General features: G+C 53.8%; 1 protein-coding gene across 1 annotated transcript in view; it reads left to right on the top strand.

Annotated features, from left to right (window-relative positions):
* The first annotated feature begins 671 nt into the window (after positions 1–671).
* Positions 672–27,602, top strand: part of asrgl1 (asparaginase and isoaspartyl peptidase 1) — a 540,016-nt gene continuing 513,085 nt past the window's right edge. Inside the window, exon 1 of the mRNA XM_072498343.1 lies at positions 672–816. The gene's annotated coding sequence lies outside the window, so the exon portion shown is untranslated. The remainder of the gene's footprint in view (positions 817–27,602) is intronic.

The raw sequence follows: 27,602 nt of genomic DNA, 5'->3' as shown, positions 1-27,602 counted from the left end.
CAGAGAGAGACAGGATGACAGAGAGAGACAGGGCGACAAGAGAGGGAGAGACAGGACGACAGAGAGACAGGGTCACAGATAGAGCGAGGCAGGACGACAGAGAGAGAGACAGGGCGAGAGAGAGAGAACAGGGCGACAGAGAGAGACGGCGACAGAGAGAGACAGGGCGACAAAAGAGAGAACAGGGCGACAGAGAGAGAACAGGGCGACAAGAGAGACAGGTGCCGGATTGTGGCGACTAGGGGCTTTACAAAGTAACTTCATTGCAATGTTAATGTAAGCCCACTTGTGACACTAAAAGATTATTAAATTAGATTATTAGACCTGCTGAGATTGTCCAGCGTTTTTTTTAACCCTCAGCACATTGTCTATTCTTTCTCAAAATAGGCCTTAGCTATTTCCTTTTACAATCTCGTGACGAAAATAAGTCAGCAGGCAAGAATTACATTCTTCCCTTTCAGTTAAATCTACATGTACCCTGACAGATTGAACTTTAAAGCACACTGCTAATGAGTAACTTCAACCATTTAATTATTGCATGCTCCAGTACAAATTCCCAAGGTGAATGAGGTCCCGGGTTGGTGTGCGCATGTGAATGCGGCCGGAGAGTCTGCGCATGTGCAGCGGCTAGACACAGTACGCATGCGCGCGAGACAAGAGTTGGAGAACGATCAGCTGACAACTAGCGCGCATGCGCGGTCCTCCGAGACCGTGATCAAATTGAGTTAACTGCTTCTCTTGGGTGAACATCAGGGTCGGCGCCTCCCGTCAGAAAAAACCGTTGAAAGTGATTGTGGCAGCGGAGATTCCACGACAGTGAGCTTTATTTGTTTACCTTCAATTTGATGAATACTTTAATTTTTGTTATTCATTTCGGGGATGTCGGTGTGCTGGTCACATCTAGTTTATTGCCCATCCTGACAGACCCTGGGAAGGTGGCGGAGAACTGGCTTGGTGAACAGCTGCAGTCTCTCAGGTGCAGTCCACCTCACTCACATCTCTCTCTCCAGCCCAGCACTCACATCCCTCTCTCCAGCCCAGCACTCACATCCCTCTCTCCAGCCCAGCACTCACATCCCTCTCTCCAGCCCAGCACTCACATCCCTCTCTCCAGCCCAGCACTCACATCCCTCTCTCCAGCCCAGCACTCACATCCCTCTCTCCAGCCCAGCACTCACATCACCCTCTCCAGCCCAGCACTCACATCCCTCTCTCCAGCCCAGCACTCACATCCCTCTCTCCAGCCCAGCACTCACATCCCTCTCTCCAGCCCAGCACTCACATCCCTCTCTCCAGCCCAGCACTCACATCTCTCTCTCCAGCCCAGCACTCACATCCCTCTCTCCAGCCCAGCACTCACATCCCTCTCTCCAGCCCAGCACTCACATCCCTCTCTCCAGCCCAGCACTCACATCCCTCTCTCCAGCCCAGCACTCACATCACCCTCTCCAGCCCAGTACTCACATCCCTCTCTCCAGCCCAGCACTCACATCCCTCTCTCCAGCCCAGCACTCACATCCCTCTCTCCAGCCCAGCACTCACATCCCTCTCTCCAGCCCAGCACTCACATCCCTCTCTCCAGCCCAGCACTCACATCCCTCTCTCCAGCCCAGCACTCACATCCCTCTCTCCAGCCCAGCACTCACATCCCTCTCTCCAGCCCAGCACTCACATCCCTCTCTCCAGCCCAGCACTCATATCCCTCTCTCCAGCCCAGCACTCACATCCCTCTCTCCAGCCCAGCACTCACATCCCTCTCTCCAGCCCAGCACTCACATCACCCTCTCCAGCCCAGTACTCACATCCCTCTCTCCAGCCCAGCACTCACATCCCTCTCTCCAGTCCAGCACTCACATCCCTCTCTCCAGCCCAGCACTCACATCACCCTCTCCAGCCCAGTACTCACATCCCTCTCTCCAGCCCAGCACTCACATCCCTCTCTCCAGCCCAGCACTCACATCCCTCTCTCCAGCCCAGCACTCACATCCCTCTCTCCAGCCCAGCACTCACATCCCTCTCTCCAGCCCAGCACTCACATCCCTCTCTCCAGCCCAGCACTCAAATCCCTCTCTCCAGCCCAGCTCACTCACATCCCTCTCTCCAGCCCAGCTCACTCACATCCCTCTCTCCAGCCCAGCACTCACATCCCTCTCTCCAGCCCAGCACTCACATCCCTCTCTCCAACCCAGCACTCACATCCCTCTATCCAGCCCAGCACTCACATCCCTCTCTCCAGCCCAGCACTCACATCCCTCTCTCCAGCCCAGCACTCACATCCCTCTCTCCAGCCCAGCACTCACATCCCTCTCTCCAGCCCAGCACTCACATCCCTCTCTCCAGCCCAGCACTCACAACCCCCTCTCCAGCCCAGCACTCACATCCCTCTCTCCAGCCCAGCACTCACACCACTCTCTCCAGCCCAGCACTCACATCCCTCTCTCCAGCCCAGCACTCACATCCCTCTCTCCAGCCCAGCACTCACATCCCTCTCTCCAGCCCAGCACTCACATCCCTCTCTCCAGCCCAGCACTCACATCCCTCTCTCCAGCCCAGCACTCACATCCCTCTCTCCAGCCCAGCTCACTCACATCCCTCTCTCCAGCCCAGCACTCACATCCCTCTCTCCAGCCCAGCACTCACATCCCTCTCTCCAGCCCAGCACTCACATCCCTCTCTCCAGCCCAGCACTCACATCCCTCTCTCCAGCCCAGCACTCACATCCCTCTCTCCAGCCCAGCACCCTCACATCCCTCTCTCCAGCCCAGCACTCTCATCCCTCTCTCCAGCCCAGCACTCACATCCCTCTCTCCAGCCCAGCACCCTCACATCCCTCTCTCCAGCCCAGCACCCTCACATCCCTCTCTCCAGCCCAGCACACTCTCATCCCTCTCTCCAGCCCAGCACACTCACATCCCTCTCTCCAGCCCAGCACACTCACATCCATCTCTCCAGCCCAGCACACTCACATCCCTCTCTCCAGCCCAGCACACTCACATCCCTCTCTCCAGCCCAGCACACTCACATCCCTCTCTCCAGCCCAGCACACTCACATCCCTCTCTCCAGCCCAGCACACTCACATCCCTCTCTCCAGCCCAGCACACTCACATCCCTCTCTCCAGCCCAGCACACTCACATCACACTCTCCAGCCCAGCACACTCACATCCCTCTCTCCAGCCCAGCACACTCACATCCCTCTCTCCAGCCCAGTACACTCACATCACACTCTCCAGCCCAGCACACTCACATCACACTCTCCAGCCCAGCACACTCACATCCCTCTCTCCAGCCCAGCACACTCACATCCCTCTCTCCAGCCCAGCACACTCACTACTCTCTCCAGTCCAGCACACTCACATATGGGCAGCACGGTAGCATAGTGGTTAGCACAATTGCTTCACAGCTCCAGGGTCCCAGGTTCAATTCCGGCTTGGGTCACGGTCTGTGCGGAGTCTGCACATCCTCCCCGTGTGTGCGTGGGTTTCCTCCGGGTGCTCCGGTGTCCTCCCACAGTCCAAAGATGTGCAGGTTAGGTGGATTGGCCATGATAAATTGCCCTTAGTGTCCAAAATTGTCCTTAGTGTTGGGTGGGGTAACTGGGTTATGGGGATAGGGTGGAGATGTTGACCTTGGGTAGGGTGCTCTTTCCAAGAGCCGGTGCAGACTCGATGGGCTGAATGGCCTCCTTCTGCACTGTAAATTCTATGAATCCCTCTCTCCAGCCCAGCACGAACATCACTCTCTCCAGCCCAGCACACTCACTTCCCTCTCTCCAGCCCCGCACACGCGCATCCCTCTCTCCAGCCCAGCACACTCACATCCCTCTCTCCAGCCCAGCACACTCACATCTCTCTCTCCCGCCCAGCGCACTCACTTCCCTCTCTCCAGCCCAGCACACTCACATCCCTCTCTCCAGCCCAGCACTCACTTCACTCTCTCCAGCCCAGCACACTCACATCACACTCTCCAGCCCAGCACATTCACATCCCTCTCTCCAGCCCAGCACACTCACATAACCCTCTCCAGCCCAGGACTTGCATCCCTCTCTCCAGCCCAGCAGACTCGCATCCCTCTCTCCAGCCCAGCACACTCGCATCCCTCTCTCCAGCCCAGCACTCACATCACTCTCTCCAGCCCAGCATACTCACATCACTCTCTCCAGTCCAGCATACTCAAATCACTCTCTCCAGCCCAGCACACTCACAACCCTCTCTCCAGCACAGCACACTCACATCCCTCTCTCCAATCCAGCACACTCTCAGCCCTCTCTCCAGCCCAGCAAACACGCATCACCCTCTCCAGCACACTCACATCCCTCTCTCCAGCCCAGCACACACGCATCATCCTCTCCAGCACATCAAACTCACATCACCCTCTCCTGCCCAGCACACTCACATCCCTCTCTTCAGCCCAGCACACTCACATCCCTCTCTTCAGCCCAGCACACTCACATCCCTCTCTCCAGCCCAGCATACTCACAGTTGCTGAGCACAGCGGGTCTGGTGGCCTGAAGTGCATATGTTTTAATGCAAGAAGTATGACGGGTAAGGCAGATGAACCTAGAGCTTGGATTAGTACTGGGAACTATGATGTTGTTGCCATTACAGAGACCTGGTTGAGGGAAGGGCAGGATTGGCAGCTAAACCTTCCAGGATTTAGATGTTTCAGGCGGGATAGAGGGGGATGTAAAAGGGGAGGCGGAGTTGCGCTACTGGTTCGGAGAATATCACAGCTGTACTGCGGGAGGACACCTCAGAGGGCAGTGAGGCTATATGGGTAGAGATCAGGAATAAGAAGGGTGCAGTCACAATGTTGGGGGTTTACTACAGGCCTCCCAACAGCCAGCGGGAGATAGAGGAGCAGATAGGTAGACAGATTTTGGAAAAGAGTAAAAACAACAGGGTTGTGGTGATGGGAGACTTCAACTTCCCCAATATTGACTGGGACTCACTTAGTGCCAGGGGCTTAGACGGGGTGGAGTTTGTAAGGAGCATCCAGGAGGGCTTCGTAAAACAATATGTAGACAGTCCAACTAGGGAAGGGGCGGTACTGGACCTGGTATGAGTCCGGCCAGGTGGTAGATGTTTCAGTAGGGGAGCATTTCAGTAACAGTGACCACAATTCAGTAAGTTTTAAAATACTGGTGGACAATGATAAGAGTGGTCCTAGGATGAATGTGCTAAATTGGGGGAAGGCTAATTATAACAAAATTAGGCGGGAACTGAAGAACATAGATTGGGGGCGGATGTTTGAGGGCAAATCAACATCTGACATGTGGGAGGCTTTCAAGTGTCAGTTGAAAGGAATTCAGGACCGGCATGTTCCTGTGAGGAAGAAGGATAAATACGGCAATTTTCGGGAACCTTGGATAACGAGAGATATTGTAGGCCTCGTCAAAAAGAAAAAGGAGGCATTTGTCAGGGCTAAAAGGCTGGGAACAGACGAAGCCTGCGTGGAATATAAGGAAAGTAGGAAGGAACTTAAGCAAGGAGTCAGGAGGGCTAGAAGGGGTCACGAAACGTCATTGGCAAATAGGGTTAAGGAAAATCCCAAGGCTTTTTACACGTACATAAAAAGCAAGTGGGTAGCGAGGTAAAGGGTTGGCCCACTGAAGGATAGACAAGGGAATCTATGTGTGGAGCCAGAGGAAATGGGCGCGGTACTAAATGAATACTTTGCATCAGTATTCACCAAAGAGAAGAAATTGGTAGATGTTGAGTCTGGAGAAGGGTGTGTAGATAGCCTGGGTCACATTGAGATCCAAAAAGACGAGGTGTTGGGTGTCTTAAAAAATATTAAGGTAGATAAGTCCCCAGGGCCTGATGGGATCTACCCCAGAATACTGAAGGAGGCTGGAGAGGAAATTTCTGAGGCCTTGACAGAAATCTTTGGATCCACGCTGTCTTCAGGGGGTGTCCCGGAGGACTGGAGAATAGCCAATGTTGTTCCTCTGTTTAAGAAGGGTAGCAAGGATAATCCCGGGAACTACAGGCCGGTGAGCCTTACTTCAGTGGTAGGGAAATTACTGGAGAGAATTCTTCGAGACAGGATCTACTCCCATTTGGAAGCAAATGGACGTATTAGTGAGAGGCAGCACGGTTTTGTGAAGGGAAGGTCGTGTCTCACTAACTTGATTGAGTTTTTCGAGGAGGTCACTAAGATGATTGATGCAGGTAGGGCAGTGGATGTTGTCTATATGGACTTCAGTAAGGCCTTTGACAAGGTCCCTCATGGTAGACTAGTACAAGATTTATAATCATCTAGATAGGAATAATATGATCAGGGATAGTCAGCATGGCTTTGTGAAGGGTAGGTCATGCCTCACAAACCTTATTGAGTTCTTTGAGAAGGTGACTGAACAGGTAGACGAGGGTAGAGCAGTTGATGTGGTGTATATGGATTTCAGCAAAGCGTTTGATAAGGTTCCCCACGGTAGGCTATTGCAAAAAATACGGAGGCTGGGGATTGAGGGTGGTTTAGGGATGTGGATCAGAAATTGGCTAGCTGAAAGAAGACAGAGGGTGGTGGTTGATGGGAAATGTTCAGAATGGAGTACAGTCACAAGTGGAGTACCACAAGGATCTGTTCTGGGGCCATTGCTGCTTGTCATTTTTATCAATGACCTAGAGGAAGGCGCAGAAGGGTGGGTGAGTAAATTTGCAGACGATACTAAAGTCGGTGGTGTTGTCGATAGTGTGGAAGGATGTAGCAGGTTACAGAGGGATATAGATAAGCTGCAGAGCTGGGCTGAGAGGTGGCAAATGGAGAGAAGTGTGAGGTGATTCACTTTGGAAGGAATAACAGGAATGCGGAATATTTGGCTAATGGTAAAGTTCTTGAAAGTGTGGATGAGCAGAGGGATCTAGGTGTCCATGTACATAGATCCCTGAAAGTTGCCACCCAGGTTGATAGGGTTGTGAAGAAGGCCTATGGAGTGTTGGCCTTTATTGGTAGAGGGATTGAGTTCCGGAGTCAGGAGGTCATGTTGCAGCTGTACAGAACTCTGGTACGGCCGCATTTGGAGTATTGCGTACAGTTCTGGTCACCGCATTATAGGAAGGACGTGGAGGCTTTGGAGCGGGTGCAGAGGAGATTTACCAGGATGTTGCCTGGAATGGAGGGAAAATCTCTTGAGGAAAGGCTGATGGACTTGAGGTTGTTTTCGTTGGAGCGAAGAAGGTTAAGAGGAGACTTAATAGAGGCATACAAAGTGATCAGGGGGTTGGATAGGGTGGACAGTGAGAGCCTTCTCCCGCAGATGGAAATGGCTGGCACGAGGGGACATAGCTTTAAACTGAGGGGTAATAAATATAGGACAGAGGTCAGAGGTAGGTTCTTTACGCAAAGAGTACTGAGGCCGTGGAATGCCCTACCTGCTACAGTAGTGAACTCGCCAACATTGAGGTCATTTAAAAGTTTATTGGATAAACATATGGATGATAATGGCATAGTGTAGGTTAGATGGCTTTTGTTTCGGTGCAACATCGTGGGCCGAAGGGCCTGTACTGCGCTGTATTGTTCTATGTTCTATGTTCTATCCCTCTCTCCAGCCCAGCACACTCACATCCCTCTCTCCAGCCCAGCACACTCGCATCCCTCTCTCCAGCCCAGCACACACGCATTATCCTCTCCAGCACAGCAAACTCACATCACCCTCTCCTGCCCAGCACACTCACATCCCTCTCTCCAGCCCAGCACACACTCATCCCTCTCTCCAGCCCAGCACACACACATCATCCTCTCCAGCCCAGCAAACTCACATCACCCTCTCCTGCCCAGCACACTCACATCCCTCTCTCCAGCCCAGCACACTCACCTCCCTCTCTCCAGCCCAGCACACTCACATCCCTCTCTCCAGGGCAGCATGGTAGCATTGTGGATAGCACAATTGCTTCACAGCTCCTGCGTCCCAGGTTCGATTCCGGCTTGTGTCACTGTCTGTGCAGAGTCTGCACGTTCTCCCCGTGTGTGCGTGGGTTTTCTCTGGGTGCTCTGGTTTCCTCCTACAGTCCAAAGATGTGCGGGTCAGGTGGATTGGCCATGCTAAATTGCCCTTAGTGAACAAAATTGCCCTTCGTGTTGGGTGGGGTTATTGGGTTCTGGGGACAGGTTGGAGGTGTTGACCTTGGGTAGAGTGCTCTTTCCAAGAGCCGGTGCAGACTCGATGGGCCGAATGGCCTCCTGTACTGTAAATTCTATGAAATCACTCTCCCCAGCCCAGCACACTCACATCACGTGATAGTCAGAGTAGGAATGACAGGATAGCTAGGATGAATACGTGGCTTGAGAGATGGTGCAAGAGGGAGGGTTTCAAATTCCTGGGACATTGGGACCGGTTCTGGGGGAGGTGGGACCTGTACAAATCGGACGGTCTGCATCTGGGTGGGACCGGAACCAATGTTCTCGGGGGGGGGGTGTTTGCTAGTGCAGTTGGGGAGGGTTTAAACTAATGTGGCAGGGGGATGGGAACCGATGTAGGAAGTCAGTGGGGACAGAAACAAAAGGCAGGAAGGGAGAGTGTGTAAAGCATGACCAGAGAAAGCAGGGCAGAGAGCAAGGAAGGTCTACATTAAACTGCATTTATTTCAATGCAAGGGGCCTGACGGGCAAAGCGGATGAACTCAGGGCATGGACGGGCACATGGGACTGGGATATTATAGCTATGACTGAAACATGGCTAAGGGAGGGGCAGGACTGGCAGCTTCATGTTCCGGGGTACAGATGCTATAGAAAGGATAGAACAGGAGGTAAGAAAGGAGGGGGAGTGGCGTTTTTGATTAGGGAGAACATCACGGCAGTACTTGGAGGGGATATATCCGAGGGTTCGCCCACTGAGTCTCTATGGGTGGAACTGAAAAATAAGAAGGGAGAGATCACCTTGGTAGGACTGTACTACAGGCCCCCAAATAGTCAGCGGGAAATTGAGGAGCAAATATGTAAGGAGATTACAGATAGCTACAAGAATAATAGGGTGGTAGTAGTAGGGGACTTTAACTTTCCCAACATTGACTGGGACAGCCATAGCATTAGGGGCTTGGATGGAGGGAGATTTGTTGAGTGTATTCAGGAGGAATTTCTCATTCAGTATGTGGATGGACCGACTAGAGAGGGGGCAAAACTTGACCTCGTCTTGGGAAATAAGGAAGGGCAAGTGACAGAAGTGCTAGTGAGGGATCACTTTGGGACAAGTGACCATAACTCCATTAGTTTTAAGATAGCTATGGAGAATGATAGGTCTGGCTCAAGAGTTAAAATTCTTAATTGGGGCAAGGCCAATTTTGATGGTATCAGACAGTAACTTGCAGAGGTAGATTGGGGGAGACTGTTGGCAGGCAAAAGGACGGCTGCTCAATGGGAGGCTTTTAAAAATGTGTTAACCAGGGTGCAGGGTAAGCACATTCCCTTTAGAGTGAAGGGCAAGGCTGGTAGAAGTAGGGAACCCTGGATGACTCGAGATATTGAGACTCTGGTCAAAAAGAACAAGGAGGCATATGACGTACATAAGCAAGTGGATCCCTTGAAGAGTATAGAGATTGTCGAAATAGAGTTAAGAGGGAAATCAGGAGGGCAAAAAGAGGACATGAAATTGCTTTGGCAAATAATGCAAGGGAGAATCCAAAGAGATTCTACAGATACATAAAGGGGAAAAGAGTAACTAGGGACAGAGTAGGGCCTCTTAAGGATCAACAAGGGCATCTATGTGCAGAGCCACAAGAGTTGGGTGAGATCCTGAATGAATATTTCTCATCGGTATTCACGGTGGAGAAAGGCATGGATGTTAGGAAACTAAGGGAAATAAATAGTAATGTCTTGAGAAGTGTGCATATTACAGAGGAGGAGGTGCTGGAAGTCTGAAAGCGCATCAAGGTAGATAAATCCCCGGGACCTGATGAAATGTATCCCAGGGTGTTGTGGGAGGCTAGGGAGGAAATTGCGGGTCCCCTAACAGAGATATTTGAATAATCGGCAGCCACAGGTGAGGTGCCTGAAGATTGGAGAATGGCGAATGTTGTGCCCTTGTTTAAGAAGGGCAGCAGGGAAAAGCCTGGGGACTACAGACTGGTGAGCCTAATGTCTGTAGTAGGTAAGTTGCTAGAAGGTATTCTGAGAGACAGGATCTACAAGCATTTAGAGAGGCAAGGACTGATTCGGGGCAGTCAGCATGGCTTTGTGCATGGAAAATCATGTCTCACAAATTTGATTGAGTTTTTTGATGGGGTGACCAAGAAGGTAGATGAGGGCAGTGCAGTAGACGTTGTCTAAATGGACTTTAGCAAAGCCTTTGACAAGGTACCGCATGGTAGGTTGTTGCAGAAGGTTAAAGCTCACGGGATCCAGGGTGAGGTTGCCAATTGGATTCAAAATTGGCTGGACGACAGAAGGCAGAGGGTGGTTGTAGAGGGTTGTTTTTCAAACTGGAGGCCTGTGACCAGTGGTGTGCCTCAGGGATCGGTGCTGGGTCCACTGTTATTTGTGATTTATATTAATGATTTGGATGAGAATTTAGGAGGCATGGTTAGTAAGTTTGCAGATGACACCAAGATTGGTGGCACAGTGGATAGTGAAGAAGGTTATCTAGGATTGCAACGGGATCTTGATCAATTAGGCCAGTGGGCCGACGAATGGCAGATGGAGTTTAATTTAGATAAATGTGAGGTGATGCATTTTGGCAGATCGAATCAGGCCAGGACCTACTCAGTTAATGGTATGGTGTTGGGGAGAGTTATAGAACAAAGAGATCTAGGAGTACAGGTTCATAGCTCCTTGAAGGTGGAGTCGCAGGTGGACAGGGTGGTGAAGAAGGCATTCGGCATGCTTGGTTTCATTAGTCAGAACATTGAATACAGGAGTTGGGACGTCTTGTTGAAGTTGTACAAGACATTGGTACGGCCACACTTGGAATACTGTATGCAGTTCTGGTCACCCTATTATAGGAAGGATATTATTAAACTGGAAAGAGTGCAGAAAAGATTTACTGGGATGTTGCCGGGACTTGATGGTTTGAGTTATAAGGAGAGGCTGGATAGACTGGGACTTTTTTCCCTGGAGCGTAGGAGGCTTAGGGGTGATCTTATAGAGGTCTATAAAATAATGAGGGGCATAGATGAGGTAGATAGTCAACATCTTTTCCCAAAGGTAGGGGAGTCTAAAACTAGAGGGCATAGGTTTAAGGTGAGAGGGGAGAGATTCAGAAGGGCCCAGAGGGGCAATTTCTTCACTCAGAGGGTAGTGAGTGTCTGGAATGGGCTGCCAGAGGTAGTAGTAGAGGCGGGTACAATTGTGTCTTTCAAAAAGCATTTAGATAGTTACATGGGTAAGATGGGTATAGAGGGTTATGGGCCAAGTGCGGGCAACTGGGACTAGCTTAATGGTAAAAACTGGGCGGCATGGACTGGTTGGGCCGAAGGGCCTGTTTCCATGCTGTAAACTTCTATGATTGTATGATCACTCTCTCCAGCCGAGCACACACACATCACCCTCTCCAGCCCAGCACACTCACATCACCCTCTCCAGCCCAGCTCTCTCATATCACCCTCTCCAGCCCAGGACTCACTTCGCTCTCTCCAGCCCAGCACTCACTTCACTCTCTCCAGTCCAGCAGATTCACATCCCACTCTCCAGCCCAGCACACTCACATCACTCTCTCCAGCCCAGGACTCACATCCCTCTCTCCAGCCCAGCACACTCGCATCACCCTCTCCAGCCCAGCACACTCACATCCCTCTCTCCAGCCCAGGACTCATATCCCTCTCTCCAGCCCAGGACTCACATCCCTCTCTCCAGCCCAGGACTCACATCCCTCTCTCCAGCCCAGGACTCACATCCCTCTCTCCAGCCCAGGACTCACATCCCTCTCTCCAGCCCAGCACACTCACATCCCTCTCTCCAGCCCAGCATACTCACATCCCTCTCTCCAGCCCAGCACACTCACATCCCTCTCTCCAGCCCAGCACACTCACATCCCTCTCTCCAGCCCAGCACACTCACATCCCTCTCTCCAGCCCAGCACACTCACATCCCTCTCTCCAGCCCAGCACACTCACATCACTCTCTCCAGCCCAGGACTCACATCCCTCTATCCAGCCCAGCGCACTCACACCGCTCTCCAGCCCAGCACACTCTCATCCCTCTCTCCAGCCCAGCACACTCACATCACCCTCTCCAGCCCAGCACACTCGCATCACTCTCTCCAGCCCAGGACTCGCATCCCTCTCTTCAGCCCAGCACACTCACATCACCCTCTCCAGCCCAGCACACTCGCATCACTCTCTCCAGCCCAGGACTCGCATCCCTCTCTCCAGCCCAGCACACTCACATCCCTCTCTCCAGCCCAGCACACTCACATCACTCTCTCCAGCCCAGGACTCACATCCCTCTATCCAGCCCAGCGCACTCACACCACTCTCCAGCCCAGCACACTCTCATCCCTCTCTCCAGCCCAGCACACTCACATCCCTCTCTCCAGCCCAGGACTCACATCCCTCTCTCCAGCCCAGGACTCACATCCCTCTCTCCAGCCCAGGACTCACATCCCTCTCTCCAGCCCAGGACTCACATCCCTCTCTCCAGCCCAGGACTCACATCCCTCTCTCCAGCCCAGGACTCACATCCCTCTCTCCAGCCCAGGACTCACATCCCTCTCTCCAGCCCAGGACTCACATCCCTCTCTCCAGCCCAGGACTCACATCCCTCTCTCCAGCCCAGCACACTCACATCCCTCTCTCCAGCCCAGCACACTCACATCCCTCTCTCCAGCCCAGCACACTCACATCCCTCTCTCCAGCCCAGGACTCACATCCCTCTATCCAGCCCAGCGCACTCACACCACTCTCCAGCCCAGCACACTCTCATCCCTCTCTCCAGCCCAGCACACTCACATCACTCTCTCCAGCCCAGGACTCACATCCCTCTATCCAGCCCAGCGCACTCGCACCACTCTCCAGCCCAGCACACTCTCATCCCTCTCTCCAGCCCAGCACACTCACATCACCCTCTCCAGCCCAGCACACTCGCATCACTCTCTCCAGCCCAGGACTCGCATCCCTCTCTTCAGCCCAGCACACTCACATCACCCTCTCTAGTCCACCGCACTCACATCCCTCTGTTCAGCCCAGCACACTCGCATCACTCTCTCCAGCCCAGCACACTCACATCACCCTCTCCAGCCCAGCACACACACACATCACTCTCTCCAGCCCAGCACACTCACATCACTCTCTCCAGCCCAGCACACTCACAACACTCTCTCCAGCCCAGCACACTCAGTTCACCCTCTCCAGCCCTCAAACTCACATCACCCTCTCCAGCCCAGTACACTCCGTTCACCCTCTCCAGCCCAGCACACTCACATCACCCTCTCCAGCCCAGCAAAACTCACATCACCCTCTCCAGCCCAGTACACTCCGTTCACCCTCTCCAGCCCAGCACACTCACATCACTCTCTCCAGTCCAGCACACTCACATCACTCTCTCCAGTCCAGCACACTCACATCACTCTCTCCAGCCCAGCACACTCACATCCCTCTCTCCATCCCAGCACTCACTTCACTCTCTCCAGTCCAGCGCACACTCAGCCCTCTCTCCAGCCCAGCAAACTCACATCCCTCTCTCCAGTCCAGCACACCCACAGCCCTCTCTCCAGCCCAGCACCCTCACATCACTCTCTCCAGTCCAGCACTCTCTCAGCCCTCTCTCCAGCCCAGCACACTCACAACCCTCTCTCCAGCCCAGCACACTCACATCCCTCTCTCCAGCCCAGCACACTCACATCCCTCTCTCCAGCCCAGCACACACGCATCATCCTCTCCAGCCCAGAAAACTCACATCAACTTCCGGGTGCGGCGATGACCAGCTGAGTCGCACGTTTCGGCAGCTCCCGGTGAAACGGACTTTTGGGCTCTTGATAGGAGCCCCAACGGCAATTTTGACGGCTAAAAACACTGTGCGGTAAACCAGAAGGGAATCCCCCCTGGATACGGATGAAAAAAGGAGGAGAAAGTGGCCGGATTGCAGTGGATCCTTTAGAGCAGCGGCAAGGAAGGCAAGCAAAAACCAAGATGGCGTCGGAAGGTGGCAGTTTAACATGGGGCCCTGAACAACAAGAGTTCTTGAAATGCTGTGTGGAAGAGCTCAAAAAGGAAATGAAGAAAGAGCTGTTGGCCCCGATACTACAGGCGATCGAAGGGCTAAAGGAGGAACAAAAGACCTAGGAGCGGGAGCTTCGGGTCGTGAAGGCAAAGGCAGCCGAGAATGAGGACGACATACAGGGCCTGTTGGTGAAGACGGAGACGCATGAGGCACATCAGAAACGATGTGTGGAAAGGTTGGAGGCACTGGAGAACAACGCAAGGAGGAACAACCTGAGGATTCTTGGTCTTCCTGAAGGTGTGGAGGGAGCGGACGTCGGGGCATATGTGAGCACGATGCTGCACTCGTTAATGGGAGCGGAGGCCCCGGCGGGTCCGTTGGAGGTGGAGGGAGCATACCGAGTGATGGCGCGAGGACCGAGAGCAGGAGAAATTCCCAGAGCCACAGTGGTGAGATTCCTCCGTTTTAAGGATAGAGAAATGGTCCTTAGATGGGCAAAGAAAACTCGGAGCAGTAAATGGGAGAACGCGGTGATCCGCGTTTATCAAGACTGGAGTGCGGAGGTGGCGAGAAGGAGGGCGAGCTTTAATCGGGCCAAGGCGGTGCTTCATAAAAAGAAGATAAAATTTGGAATGCTGCAACCGGCAAGTCTGTGGGTCACATATCGAGGGAGGCACCACTACTTTGAGACGGCGGATGAAGCGTGGACTTTTATTGTGGAAGAAAAACTGGAATGAGCGGGTTATTAAAAAGAACGTTTGAACAAAGTGGTGGGGCGAATGTGGGGGGCAAAGAGGGGGGTTAAAAAGGGGGGAAAGATGAGTTTTATGTACTAATCCTGCGATGTGGTAACTTTTCTCTCTCCCACAGGTGGTGATGGGGGGAGGAGGGGAGGTGGAGGAGATGGGGCGTTGGCCATTGGGGGCGGGGCCAAGGGAGAAGCGCGGGCTTGGTTCCCGCGCTATGATAATCATGGCGGGAATAGAGAAGCAGGAAGGAGGGGGCGTCGCACGGTGCGAGCCGAGGTCACGGGGGGGAAGCCGAGGTCGGCCAGAATTTGCTGACTTCTGGGAGCAACATGGGGGGAGTAATTACGCTAGCGGGGGATCTAGCGGGGGGGGGTGGGAGGGGGGAATTACTGGGTTGCTGCTGCTGGGGAGAGGGGGGAGCTGGTATGGGAGAGGATGGGCGGGGGGGCACCGCCTGGGGGAGATACAGCTGCGTGGGAACCGGGTGAGGAGCTGGAAAAAGGTGATGGCTAATCGACATGGGGGGGGGTAGGAAGCCCCCCAACCCGGCTGATCACGTGGAACGTGAGAGGGCTGAACGGGCCGATAAAGAGGGCACGGGTACTCGCACACCTTAAGAAACTTAAGGCAGATGTGGTTATGTTACAGGAATCGCACCTGAAACTGATAGACCAGATTAGGCTACGCAAAGGATGGGTGGGGCAGGTGTTCCATTCGGGGCTAGATGCGAAAAACAGGGGGGTGGCTATATTAGTGGGGAAGCGGGTAATGTTCGAGGCAAAGACTATAGTGGCGGATAACGGGGGCAGATACGTGATGGTGAGTGGCAAACTACAGGGGGAGACGGTGGTTTTGGTAAACGTATATGCCCCGAACTGGGATGATGCCAATTTTATGAGGCGGATGCTAGGACGCATTCCGGACCTAGAGATGGGAAAGCTGATAATGTGGGGAGATTTTAATACGGTGTTGGAACCAGGGCTGGATAGGTCGAAGTCCAGGACTGGGAGGAGGCCGGCAGCAGCCAAGGTACTGAAAGATTTTATGGAGCAGATGGGTGGTGTAGACCTGTGGAGATTTAGCAGACCTAGGAGTAAGGAGTTCTCGTTTTTCTCCTATGTCCATAAAGTCTACTCGCGAATAGACTTTTTTGTGCTGGGAAGGGCATTGATCCCGAAGGTGAGGGGAACGGAGTATACGGCTATAGCCATTTCGGATCACGCTCCACACTGGGTGGACTTGGAGATAGGGGAGGAAACAGGAGGGCGCCCACCCTGGAGAATGGACATGGGACTAATGGCAGATGGTGTGTCTAAGGGTGAGGGGGTGCATTGAAAAGTACTTGGAACTCAATGATAATGGGGAGGTCCAGGTGGGAGTGGTCTGGGAGGCGTTGAAGGCGGTGGTTAGAGGGGAGCTGATATCAATAAGGGCACATAAAGGGAAGCAGGAAAGTAAGGAACGGGAGCGGTTGCTGCAAGAACTTTTGAGGGTGGACAGACAATATGCGGAAGCACCGGAGGAGGGACTGTACAGGGAAAGGCAAAGGCTACATGTAGAATTTGACTTGCTGACTACAGGCACTGCAGAGGCACAATGGAGGAAGGCACAGGGTGTACAGTACGAATATGGGGAGAAGGCGAGCAGGTTGCTGGCACACCAATTGAGGAAAAGGGGAGCAGCGAGGGAAATAGGGGGAGTGAGGGATGAGGAAGGAGAGATGGAGCGGGGAGCGGAGAGAGTGAATGGAGTGTTCAAGACATTTTATAAAAAATTATATGAAGCTCAACCCCCGGATGGGAGGGAGAGAATGATGGGCTTCTTGGATCGGCTGGAATTTCCCAAGGTGGAAGAGCAGGAAAGGGTGGGACTGGGAGCACAGATTGAGGTAGAAGAAGTGGTGAAAGGAATCAGGAGCATGCAGGCGGGAAAGGCCCTGGGACCGGATGGATTCCTAGTCGAATTCTACAGAAAATATGTGGACTTGCTCGCCCCGGTACTGACGAGGACCTTTAATGAGGCAAAGGAAAGGGGACAACTGCCCCCGACTATGTCTGAAGCAACGATATCGCTTCTCTTAAAGAAGGAAAAGGACCCGCTACAATGCGGGTCCGATAGACCTATTTCCCTCCTAAATGTAGATGCCAAGGTCCTGGCCAAGGTAATGGCAATGAGAATAGAGGAATGTGTCCCGGGGGTGGTCCACGAGGACCAAACTGGGTTTGTGAAGCTGAACACGAATATACGGAGGTTGTTAGGGGTAATGATGATGACCCCACCAGAGGGGGAAACGGAGATAGTAGTGGCGATGGATGCCGAGAAAGCATTTGATAGAGTGGAGTGGGATTATTTGTGGGAGGTGTTGAGGAGATTTGGTTTTGGAGAGGGGTATGATAGATGGGTGCAGCTGTTGTATAGGGCCCCAATGGCGAGCGTGGTCACGAATGGACGGGGATCTGCAAATTTTCCGCTCCATAGAGGGACAAGGCAGGGATGCCCTCTGTCCCCATTATTGTTTGCACTGGCGATTGAGCCCCTGGCGATAGCGTTGAGGGGTTCCAAGAAGTGGAGGGGAGTCCTTAGAGGAGGAGAAGAACACCGGGTATCTTTGTATGCGGACGATTTGCTACTATACGTGGCAGACCCGGCGGAGGGGATGCCAGAAATAATGCGGATACTTGGGGAGTTTGGGGATTTTTCAGGGTATAAATTGAACATGGGGAAAAGTGAGTTGTTTGTGGTGCATCCAGGGGAGCAGAGTAGAGAAATAGAGGACCTACCGTTGAGGAAGGTAACAAGGGACTTTCGTTACCTGGGGATCCAGATAGCCAAGAATTGGGGCACATTGCATAGGTTAAATTTAACGCGGTTGGTGGAACAAATGGAGGAGGATTCCAAGAGATGGGATATGGTATCCCTGTCACTGGCAGGGAGGGTGCAGGCGGTTAAGATGGTGGTCCTCCCGAGATTCCTCTTTGTGTTTCAGTGCCTCCCGGTGGTGATCACGAAGGCATTTTTAAAAGGATTGAAAAGAGCATCATGGGTTTTGTGTGGGCCGGGAAGACCCCGAGAGTGAGGAAGGGATTTTTACAGCGTAGCAGGGATAGGGGGGTGCTGGCACTACCGAGCCTAAGTGAGTATTATTGGGCCGCTAATATTTCAATGGTGAGTAAGTGGACGGGAGAGGAGGAGGGAGCGGCGTGGAAGAGATTCGAGAGGGCGTCCTGTAGGGGGACTAGCCTACAGGCTATGGTGACAGACCCATTGCCGTTCTCACCGAGGAACTACCCCACAAGCCCGGTGGTGGTGGCTACACTGAAGATTTGGGGACAGTGGAGACGGCATAGGGGAAAGACTGGAGCCTTGGGGGGGGTCCCCGATAAGAATACCTCGCAGAAAGATAGACGGAATGGAAAAAAGAAGGCAGCAGCAGCAGCCCAGGATCGGGGGGGGGGGGGGGGGGGGGGTGGGGGGGGTTGGGGGGGGGGGGGGGGGGGAGGAGGGAGGAGGAACCAGAAGGACTCTCAGGGTTGTTAATATATACTGTATAATATCTATAGGTCGTTGCTACAGATAATTATATATTGGACTGTTAAATTATATTTTTGGAGAGTGTTACTTGTGACAAGGCAGTTGCCAATTAGGGCTAGTTTTCATTTTTGTTATTTATTATTTATTCATTTTTTGTTTATAAAATAGGTCATTGTTATTTGTGTTGTTATAATATTGTGTAAAGGATGCACAATGTGCTGTGTTGGTTGACCAAAAATTTTCAATAAAATATTTATAAAAAAAAAGAAAACTCACATCACCCTCTCCTGCCCAGCACACTCACATCACTGTCTCCAGCCCAGCACACTCACATCCCTCCCTCCAGCCCAGCACACTCACATCCCTCTCTCCAGTCCAGCACACTCACAGCCCTCTCTCCAGCCCAGTACACTCAGTTCACCCTCTCCAGTCCAGCACACTCACATCCCTCTCTCCAGTCCAGCACACTCACAGCCCAGCACACTCGCATCCCTCTCTCCAGCCCAGCACACTCACATCCCTCTCTCCAGCCCAGCACACTCACATCCCTCTCTCCAGCCCAGCACACTCGCATCCCTCTCTCCAGCCCAGCACTCACTTCACTCTCTCCAGCCCAGCACACTCGCAACCCTCTCTCCAGCCCAGCACTCACTTCACTCTCTCCAGCCCAGCACACTCACAGCACCCTCTCCAACCCACCACACTCGCATCCCTCTCTCCTGCCCAGCACAGTCGCATCCCTCTCTCCAGCCCAGCACACTCACATCCCTCTCTCCAGCCCAGCACACTCACATCCCTCTCTCCAGCCCAGCACACTCGCATCCCTCTCTCCAGCCCAGCACTCACTTCACTCTCTCCAGCCCAGCACACTCGCATCCCTCTCTCCAGCCCAGCACACTCACATCCCTCTCTCCAGCCCAGCACACTCACAGCACCCTCTCCAACCCAGCACACACTCACCACTCTCTCCTGCCCAGCACACTCGCATCCCTCTCGCCAGCCCAGCACACACGCATCATCCTCTCCAGCCCAGCACATTCACATCCCTCTCTCCAGCCCAGCACACACACTTCACCCTCTCCAGCCCAGCAAACTCACATCACTCTCTCCGGCCCAGCACTCACTTCACTCTTTCCAGCACAGCACACTCACATCACTCTCTCCAGCCCAGCGCACTCACATCCCTCTCTCCAGCCCAGAACACACTCACCACTCTCTCCAGCCCAGCACATTCACATCCCTCTCTCCAGCCCAGCACACTCACATCACTCTCTCTAGTCGACCGCACTCACATCCCTCTCTCCAGTCCAGCACACTGCAATCACCCTCTCCAGCCCAGCACACTCACATCACCCTCTCTAACCCAGCACACTCACATCACTCTCTCCAGCCGTACACTCAGATCACCCTCTCCTGCCCAGCAAACTCACATCCCTCTCTCCAGCCCAGCACACTCTCATCCCTCTCTGCAGGCCAGCACACTCACAGCACTTTCTCCAGCCCAGCACACTCACAACCCTCTCTCCAGCTCAGCACACTCACATCACCCTCTCCAGCCCAGAACACTCACATCACCCTCTCCAGCCCAGCACACTCACATCACTCTCTCCAGCCCAGCACACTCACATCACCTCCTCCAGCCCAGCACACTCATCACTCTCTCCGGCCCAGCACACTCGCATCACTCTCTCCAGCCCAGCACACTCACATCCCTCTCTCCAGCCCAACACACTCACAACCCTCTCTCCAGCCCAGGACTCACTTCACTCTCTCGAGCCCAGCACACTCGCATCCCTCTCTCCAGCCCTGCACACTCACATCCATCTCTCCAGCCCAGCACACACACATTCCACTCTCCAGCCCAGCACACTCACATCCATCTCCCCAGCCCAGGACTCACATCACCATCTCCAGCCCAGCACACTCACATCACACTCTCCAGCCCAGCACACACACATCACCCTCTCCAGCCCAGTAAACTCACATCACCCTCTCCAGCCCAGCACACTCACATCACTCTCTCCAGCCCAGCGCTCACTTCACTCTCTCCAGCCCAGGACTGACTTCACTCTCTCCAGCCCAGCACACTCCCATCCCTCTCTCCAGCCCAGGACTCACTTCACTCTCTCCAGCCCAGCACACTCACATCCCTCTCTCCAGCCCAGCACACTCACATCCATCTCTCCAGTCCAGCACACTCACATCACCCTCTCCAGCCCAGCACACTCACATCCCTCTCTGCAGGCCAGCACACTCACGGCACTTTCTCCAGCTCAGCACACTCACAACAAGAGACGAGGCCACGTTGGATTTGGTTTTGGGTAATGAACCAGGCCAGGTGTTGGATTTGGAGGTAGGAGAGCACTTTGGGGACAGTGACCACAATTCGGTGACGTTTACGTTAATGATGGAAAGGGATAAGTATACACCGCTGGGCAAGAGTTATAGCTGGGGGAAGGGCAATTATGATGCCATTAGACGTGACTTGGGGGGGATAAGGTGGAGAAGTAGGCTGCAAGTGTTGGGCACACTGGATAAGTGGGGCTTGTTCAAGGATCAGCTACTGCGTGTTCTTGATAAGTATGTACCGGTCAGACAGGGAGGAAGGCGTCGAGCGAGGGAACCGTGGTTTACCAAGGAAGTGGAATCTCTTGTTAAGAGGAAGAAGAAGGCCTATGTGAAGATGAAGTGTGAAGTTTCGGTTGGGGCGATGGATAGTTACAAAGTAGCGAGGAATGATCTAAAGAGAGAGCTAAGACGAGCAAGGAGGGGACATGAGAAGTATTTGGCAGGAAGGATCAAGGAAAACCCAAAAGCTTTCTATAGGTATGTCAGGAATAAGCGAATGACTAGGGAAAGAGTAGGACCAGTCAAGGACAGGGATGGGAAATTGTGTGTGGAGTCTGAAGAGATAGGCGAGATACTAAATGAATATTTTTCGTCAGTGTTCACTCAGGAAAAAGATAATGTTGTGGAGGAGAATGCTGAGACCCAGGCTATTAGAATAGATGGCATTGAGGTACGTAGGGAAGAGGTGTTGGCAATTCTGGACTGGCTGAAAATAGATAAATCCCTGGGACCTGATGGGATTTATCCTAGGATTCTATGGGAGGCCAGGGAAGAGATTGCTGGACCTTTGGCTTTGATTTTTATGTCATCATTGGCTACAGGAATAGTGCCAGAGGACTGGAGGACAGCAAATGTGGTCCCTTTGTTCAAAAAGGGGAGCAGAGACAACCCCGGCAACTATAGACCGGTGAGCCTCACGTCTGTAGTGGGTAAAGTCTTGGAGGGGATTATAAGGGACAAGATTTATAATCATCTAGATAGGAATACTATGATCAGGGATAGTCAGCATGGCTTTGTGAAGGGTAGGTCATGCCTCACAAACCTTATTGAGTTCTTTGAGAAGGTGACTGAACAGGTAGACGAGGGTAGAGCAGTTGATGTGGTGTATATGGATTTCAGCAAAGCGTTTGATAAGGTTCCCCACGGTAGGCTATTGCAAAAAATACGGAGGCTGGGGATTGAGGGTGATTTAGAGATGTGGATCAGAAATTGGCTAGCTGAAAGAAGACAGAGGGTGGTGGTTGATGGGAAATGTTCAGAATGGAGTACAGTCACAAGTGGAGTACCACAAGGATCTGTTCTGGGGCCGTTGCTGTTTGTCATTTTTATCAATGACCTAGAGGAAGGCGCAGAAGGGTGGGTGAGTAAATTTGCAGACGATACTAAAGTCGGTGGTGTTGTCGATAGTGTGGAAGGATGTAGCAGGTTACAGAGGGATATAGATAAGCTGCAGAGCTGGGCTGAGAGGTGGCAAATGGAGTTTAATGTAGAGAAGTGTGAGGTGATTCACTTTGGAAGGAATAACAGGAATGCGGAATATTTGGCTAATGGTAAAGTTCTTGAAAGTGTGGATGAGCAGAGGGATCTAGGTGTCCATGTACATAGATCCCTGAAAGTTGCCACCCAGGATGATAGGGTTGTGAAGAAGGCCGATGGAGTGTTGGCCTTTATTGGTAGAGGGATTGAGTTCCGGAGTCGGGAGGTCATGTTGCAGCTGTACAGAACTCTGGTCCGGCCGCATTTGGAGTATTGCGTACAGTTCTGGTCACCGCATTATAGGAAGGACGTGGAGGCTTTGGAGCGGGTGCAGAGGAGATTTACCAGGATGTTGCCTGGTATGGAGGGAAAATCTTATGAGGAAAGGCTGACGGACTTGAAGTTGTTTTCGTTGGAGAGAAGAAGGTTAAGAGGAGACTTAATAGAGGCATACAAAATGATCAGGGGGTTGGATAGGGTGGACAGTGAGAGCCTTCTCCCGCGGATGGATATGGCTGGCACGAGGGGACATAACTTTAAACTGAGGGGTAATAGATATAGGACAGAGGTCAGAGGTAGGTTCTTTACGCAAAGAGTAGTGAGACCGTGGAATGCCCTACCTGCTACAGTAGTGAACTCGCCAACATTGAGGGCATTTAAAAGTTTATTGGATAAACATATGGATGATAATGGCATAGTGAAGGTTAGATGGCTTTTGTTTCGATGCAACATCGTGGGCCGAAGGGCCTGTACTGCGCTGTATTGTTCTATGTTCTATGTTCTATGTAACCCTCTCTCCAGCCCAGCACACTCACTTCACTCTCTCCAGCCCAGCACACTCACATCCATCTCTCCAGCCCAGCACACTCTCATCCCTCTCTCCAGCCCAGCACACTCGCATCACTCTCTCCAGCCCAGCACTCACTTCACTCTCTCCAGCCCAGCACACTCACATCCATCTCCCCAGCCCAGCACACTCACATCACTCTCTCCAGCCCAGCACACTCACATCAACCTCTCCAGCCCAGCACACTCACATCACCCTCTCCAGCCCAGCACACTCACATCCCTCTCTCCAGCCCAGCACACTCGCATCCCTCTCTCCAGCCCAGCACACTCGCATCCCTCTCTCCAGCCCAGCACACTCACATCCCTCTCTCCAGGCCAGCACACTCGCATCCCTCTCTCCAGCCCAGCACACTCACATCCCTCTCTCCAGCCCAGCGCACACACATCACCCTCTCCAGCCCAGCACACTCACATCCCTCTCTCCAGCCCAGCACACTCTCATCCATCTCTCCAGCCCAGCGCACTCACATCCCTCTCTCCAGCCCAGCGCGCACACATCACCCTGTCCAGCCCAGCACACACACATCACCCTCTCCAGCCCAGCACACTCACATTCCCCTCTCCAGCCCAGCACACACACGTCACCCTCTCCAGCCCAGCACACACACGTCACCCTCTCCAGCCCAGCACACACACGTCACCCTCTCCAGCCTAGCAAACTCGCATCACCCTCTCGAGCCCAGCACACTCGCATCCCTCTCTCCAACCCAGCACTCACTTCACTCTCTCCAGCCCAGGACTCACTTCACTCTCTCCAACCCAGCACACTCACATCCCTCTCTCCAGCCCAGCACACTCACATCACTCTCTCTAGTCGACCGCACTCATATCCCTCTCTCCAGCCCAGCACTCACATCCCTCTCTCCAGCCCAGCACACTCACATCCCTCTCTCCAGCACACTCGCATCCCTCTCTCCAGTCCAGCACACTCCCATCACTCTCTCCATTCCAGCACACTCCCATCCCTCTCTCCAGCCCAGTAAACTCACATCACGCTCTCCAGCCCAGCACACTCACATCACTCTCTCCAGCCCAGCACTCACTTCACTCTCTCCAGCCCAGGACTCACTTCACTCTCTCCAGCTCAGCACACTCACATCCCTCTCTCCAGCCCAGCACATTCACATCCCTCTCTTCAGCCCAGCACACTCACATCCCTCTCTCCAGCCCAGCACATTCACATCCCTCTCTCCAGCCCAGAACACTCACATCCCTCTCTCCAGCCCAGCACACTCACATCACTCTCTCTGGTCGACCGCACTCCCATCCCTCTCTCCAGTCCAGCACACTCCCATCCATCTCTCCAGCCCAGCACACTCACATCACCCTCTCTAGCCCTGCACACTCACATCACTCTCTCCAGCCGTACACTCCGATCACCCTCTCCCGCCCAGCGCACTCACATCACTCACTCCAGTCCAGCAAACTCACATCCCTCTCTCCAGCCGAGCACACTCTCATCCCTCTCTGCAGGCCAGCACACTCACAGCACTTTCTCCAGCCCAGCACACTCACAACCCTCTCTCCAGCCCAGCACACTCACATCACCCTCTCCAGCCCAGCACACTCACATCACCCTCTCTAGCCCAGCACACTCACATCACTCTCTCCAGCCCAGCAAACTCACATCACCTTCTCCAGCCCAGCACACTCACATCACTCTCTCCGGCCCAGCACACTCTCATCACTCTCTCCAGCCGTGCGCACTCGCATCCCTCTCTCCAGCCCAGCACACTCACATCCCTCTCTCCAGCCCAGGACTCACTTCACTCTCTCGAGCCCAGCACACTCGCATCCCTCTCTCCAGCCCAACACACTCGCTTTACCCTCTCCAGCCCTGCACACTCACATCACACTCTCCAGCCCAGCACACACACATCACCCTCTCCAGCCCAGCACACTCATATCACTCTCTCCAGTCCAGCACACTCACATCACTCTCTCCAGTCCAGCACACTCACATCACTCTCTGCAGCCCAGCACACTCACATCACTCTCTCCAGCCTAGCGCTCACTTCACTCTCTCCAGCCCAGGACTGACTTCACTCTCTCCAGCCCAGCACACTCCCATCCCTCTCTCCAGCCCAGGACTCACTTACTCTCTCCAGCCCAGCACACTCACATCCCTCTCTCCAGCCCAGCACACTCACATCCCTCTCTCCAGTCCAGCAAACTCACATCACCCTCTCCAGCCCAGCACACTCACATCCCTCTCTCCAGCCCAGCACACTCACATCCCTCTCTCCAGCCCAGCACACTCACAACCCTCTCTCCAGTCCAGCACACTCACATTCCTCTCTCCTGCCCAGCACACTCACATCCCTCTCTCCAGCCCAGCACACTCGCATCACTCTCTCCAGCCCAGCATTCACTTCACTCTCTCCAGCCCAGCACACTCACATCCATCTCCCCAGCCCAGCACACTCTCATCCCTCTCTCCAGCCCAGCACACTCGCATCACTCTCTCCAGCCCAGCACACTCACAACCCTCTCTCCAGTCCAGCACACTCACATTCCTCTCTCCTGCCCCGCACACTCACATCACTCTCTCCAGTCCAGCACACTCGCATCACTCTCTCCAGCCCAGCATTCACTTCACTCTCTCCAGCCCAGCACACTCACATCCATCTCCCCAGCCCAGCACACTCTCATCCCTCTCTCCAGCCCAGCACACTCGCATCACTCTCTCCAGCCCAGCACTCACTTCACTCTCTCCAGCCCAGCACACTCACATCCATCTCCCCAGCCCAGCACACTCTCATCCCTCTCTCCAGCCCAGCACGCTCCCATCCCTTTCTCCAGCCCAGCACTCACATCACTCTCTCTAGTCCAGTACACTCACATCACCCTCACCAGCCCAGCAAACTCACATCACCCTCTCCAGCCCAGCACACTCACATCACTCTCTCCAGCCCAGCACATTCACATCCCCCTCTCCAGCCCAGCACACACACGTCACCCTCTCCAGCCAAGCACACACACGTCACCCTCTCCAGCCTAGCAAACTCACATCACCCTCTCCAGCCCAGCACACACTCACACCGCTCTCTCCAGTCCAGCACACTCGCATCACCCTCTCGAGCCCAGCACACTCACATCACTCTCTCCAGCCCAGCACTCACTTCACACTCTCCAGCCCAGCACACTCACAACCCTCTCTCCAGCCCGGCACACTCGCATCCCTCTCTCCAGCCCAGCACATTCGCATCCCTCTCTCCAGCCCAGCACACTCACATCCCTCTCTCCAGCCCAGCACACTCCCATCCCTCTCTCCAGCCCAGCAAACTCACATCACCCTCTCCAGCCCAGCACACTCACATCACTCTCTCCAGCCCAGCACATTCACATCCCCCTCTCCAGCCCAGCACATACACGTCACCCTCTCCAGCCAAGCACACACACGTCACCCTCTCCAGCCTAGCAAACTCACATCACCCTCTCCAGCCCAGCACACACTCACACCGCTCTCTCCAGTCCAGCACACTCGCATCACCCTCTCGAGCCCAGCACACTCACATCACTCTCTCCAGCCCAGCACTCACTTCACACTCTCCAGCCCAGCACACTCACAACCCTCTCTCCAGCCCAGCACATTCACATCCCTCTCTCCAGCCCAGCACACTCCCATCCATCTCTCCAGTCCAGCAAACTCACATCACCCTCTCCAGCCCAGCACACTCACATCACCGTCTCCAGCCCAGCACACTCTCATCACCCTCTCCAGCCCAGCACACTCACATCCCTCTCTCCAGCCCAGTACACTCACATCCCTCTCTCCAGTCCAGCACACTCCCATCCATCTCTCCAGTCCAGCAAACTCACATCACCCTCTCCAGCCCAGCACACTCACATCACCGTCTCCAGCCCAGCACACTCTCATCACCCTCTCCAGCCCAGCACACTCACATCACTCTCTCCAGCCCAGCGCACTCTCATCCCTCTCTCCAGCCCAGCACACACTCACCACTCTCTCCAGCCCAGCACACTCACATCACCCTTTTCAGCCCAGCACACTCACATCCCTCGTTCCAGCCCAGGACTCACTTCACTCTCTCCAGCCCAGCACACTCACATCCCTCTCTCCAGCCCAGCACACTCACATCCCTCTCTCCAGCCCAGCACACTCACAACCCTCTCTCCAGTCCAGCACACTCACATTCCTCTCTCCTGCCCAGCACACTCACATCCCTCTCTCCAGCCCAGCACACTCGCATCACTCTCTCCAGCCCAGCATTCACTTCACTCTCTCCAGCCCAGCACACTCACATCCATCTCCCCAGCCCAGCACACTCTCATCCCTCTCTCCAGCCCAGCACACTCGCATCACTCTCTCCAGCCCAGCACACTCACAACCCTCTCTCCAGTCCAGCACACTCACATTCCTCTCTCCTGCCCCGCACACTCACATCACTCTCTCCAGTCCAGCACACTCGCATCACTCTCTCCAGCCCCGCACACTCACATCACTCTTTCCAGCCCAGCACACTCAAATCACCCTCTCCAGCCCTGCACACTCACACCACTCTCCCCAGCCCAGCACACTCACATCACTCTGTCCAGC

Source organism: Scyliorhinus torazame, chromosome 4, assembly GCF_047496885.1.
Source record: "Scyliorhinus torazame isolate Kashiwa2021f chromosome 4, sScyTor2.1, whole genome shotgun sequence".
In the NCBI taxonomy this organism is placed as follows: domain Eukaryota; kingdom Metazoa; phylum Chordata; class Chondrichthyes; order Carcharhiniformes; family Scyliorhinidae; genus Scyliorhinus; species Scyliorhinus torazame.
The sequence above is the reverse complement of the archived record's forward strand: the minus strand, read 5'-3'. Positions and strand labels throughout refer to the sequence as shown.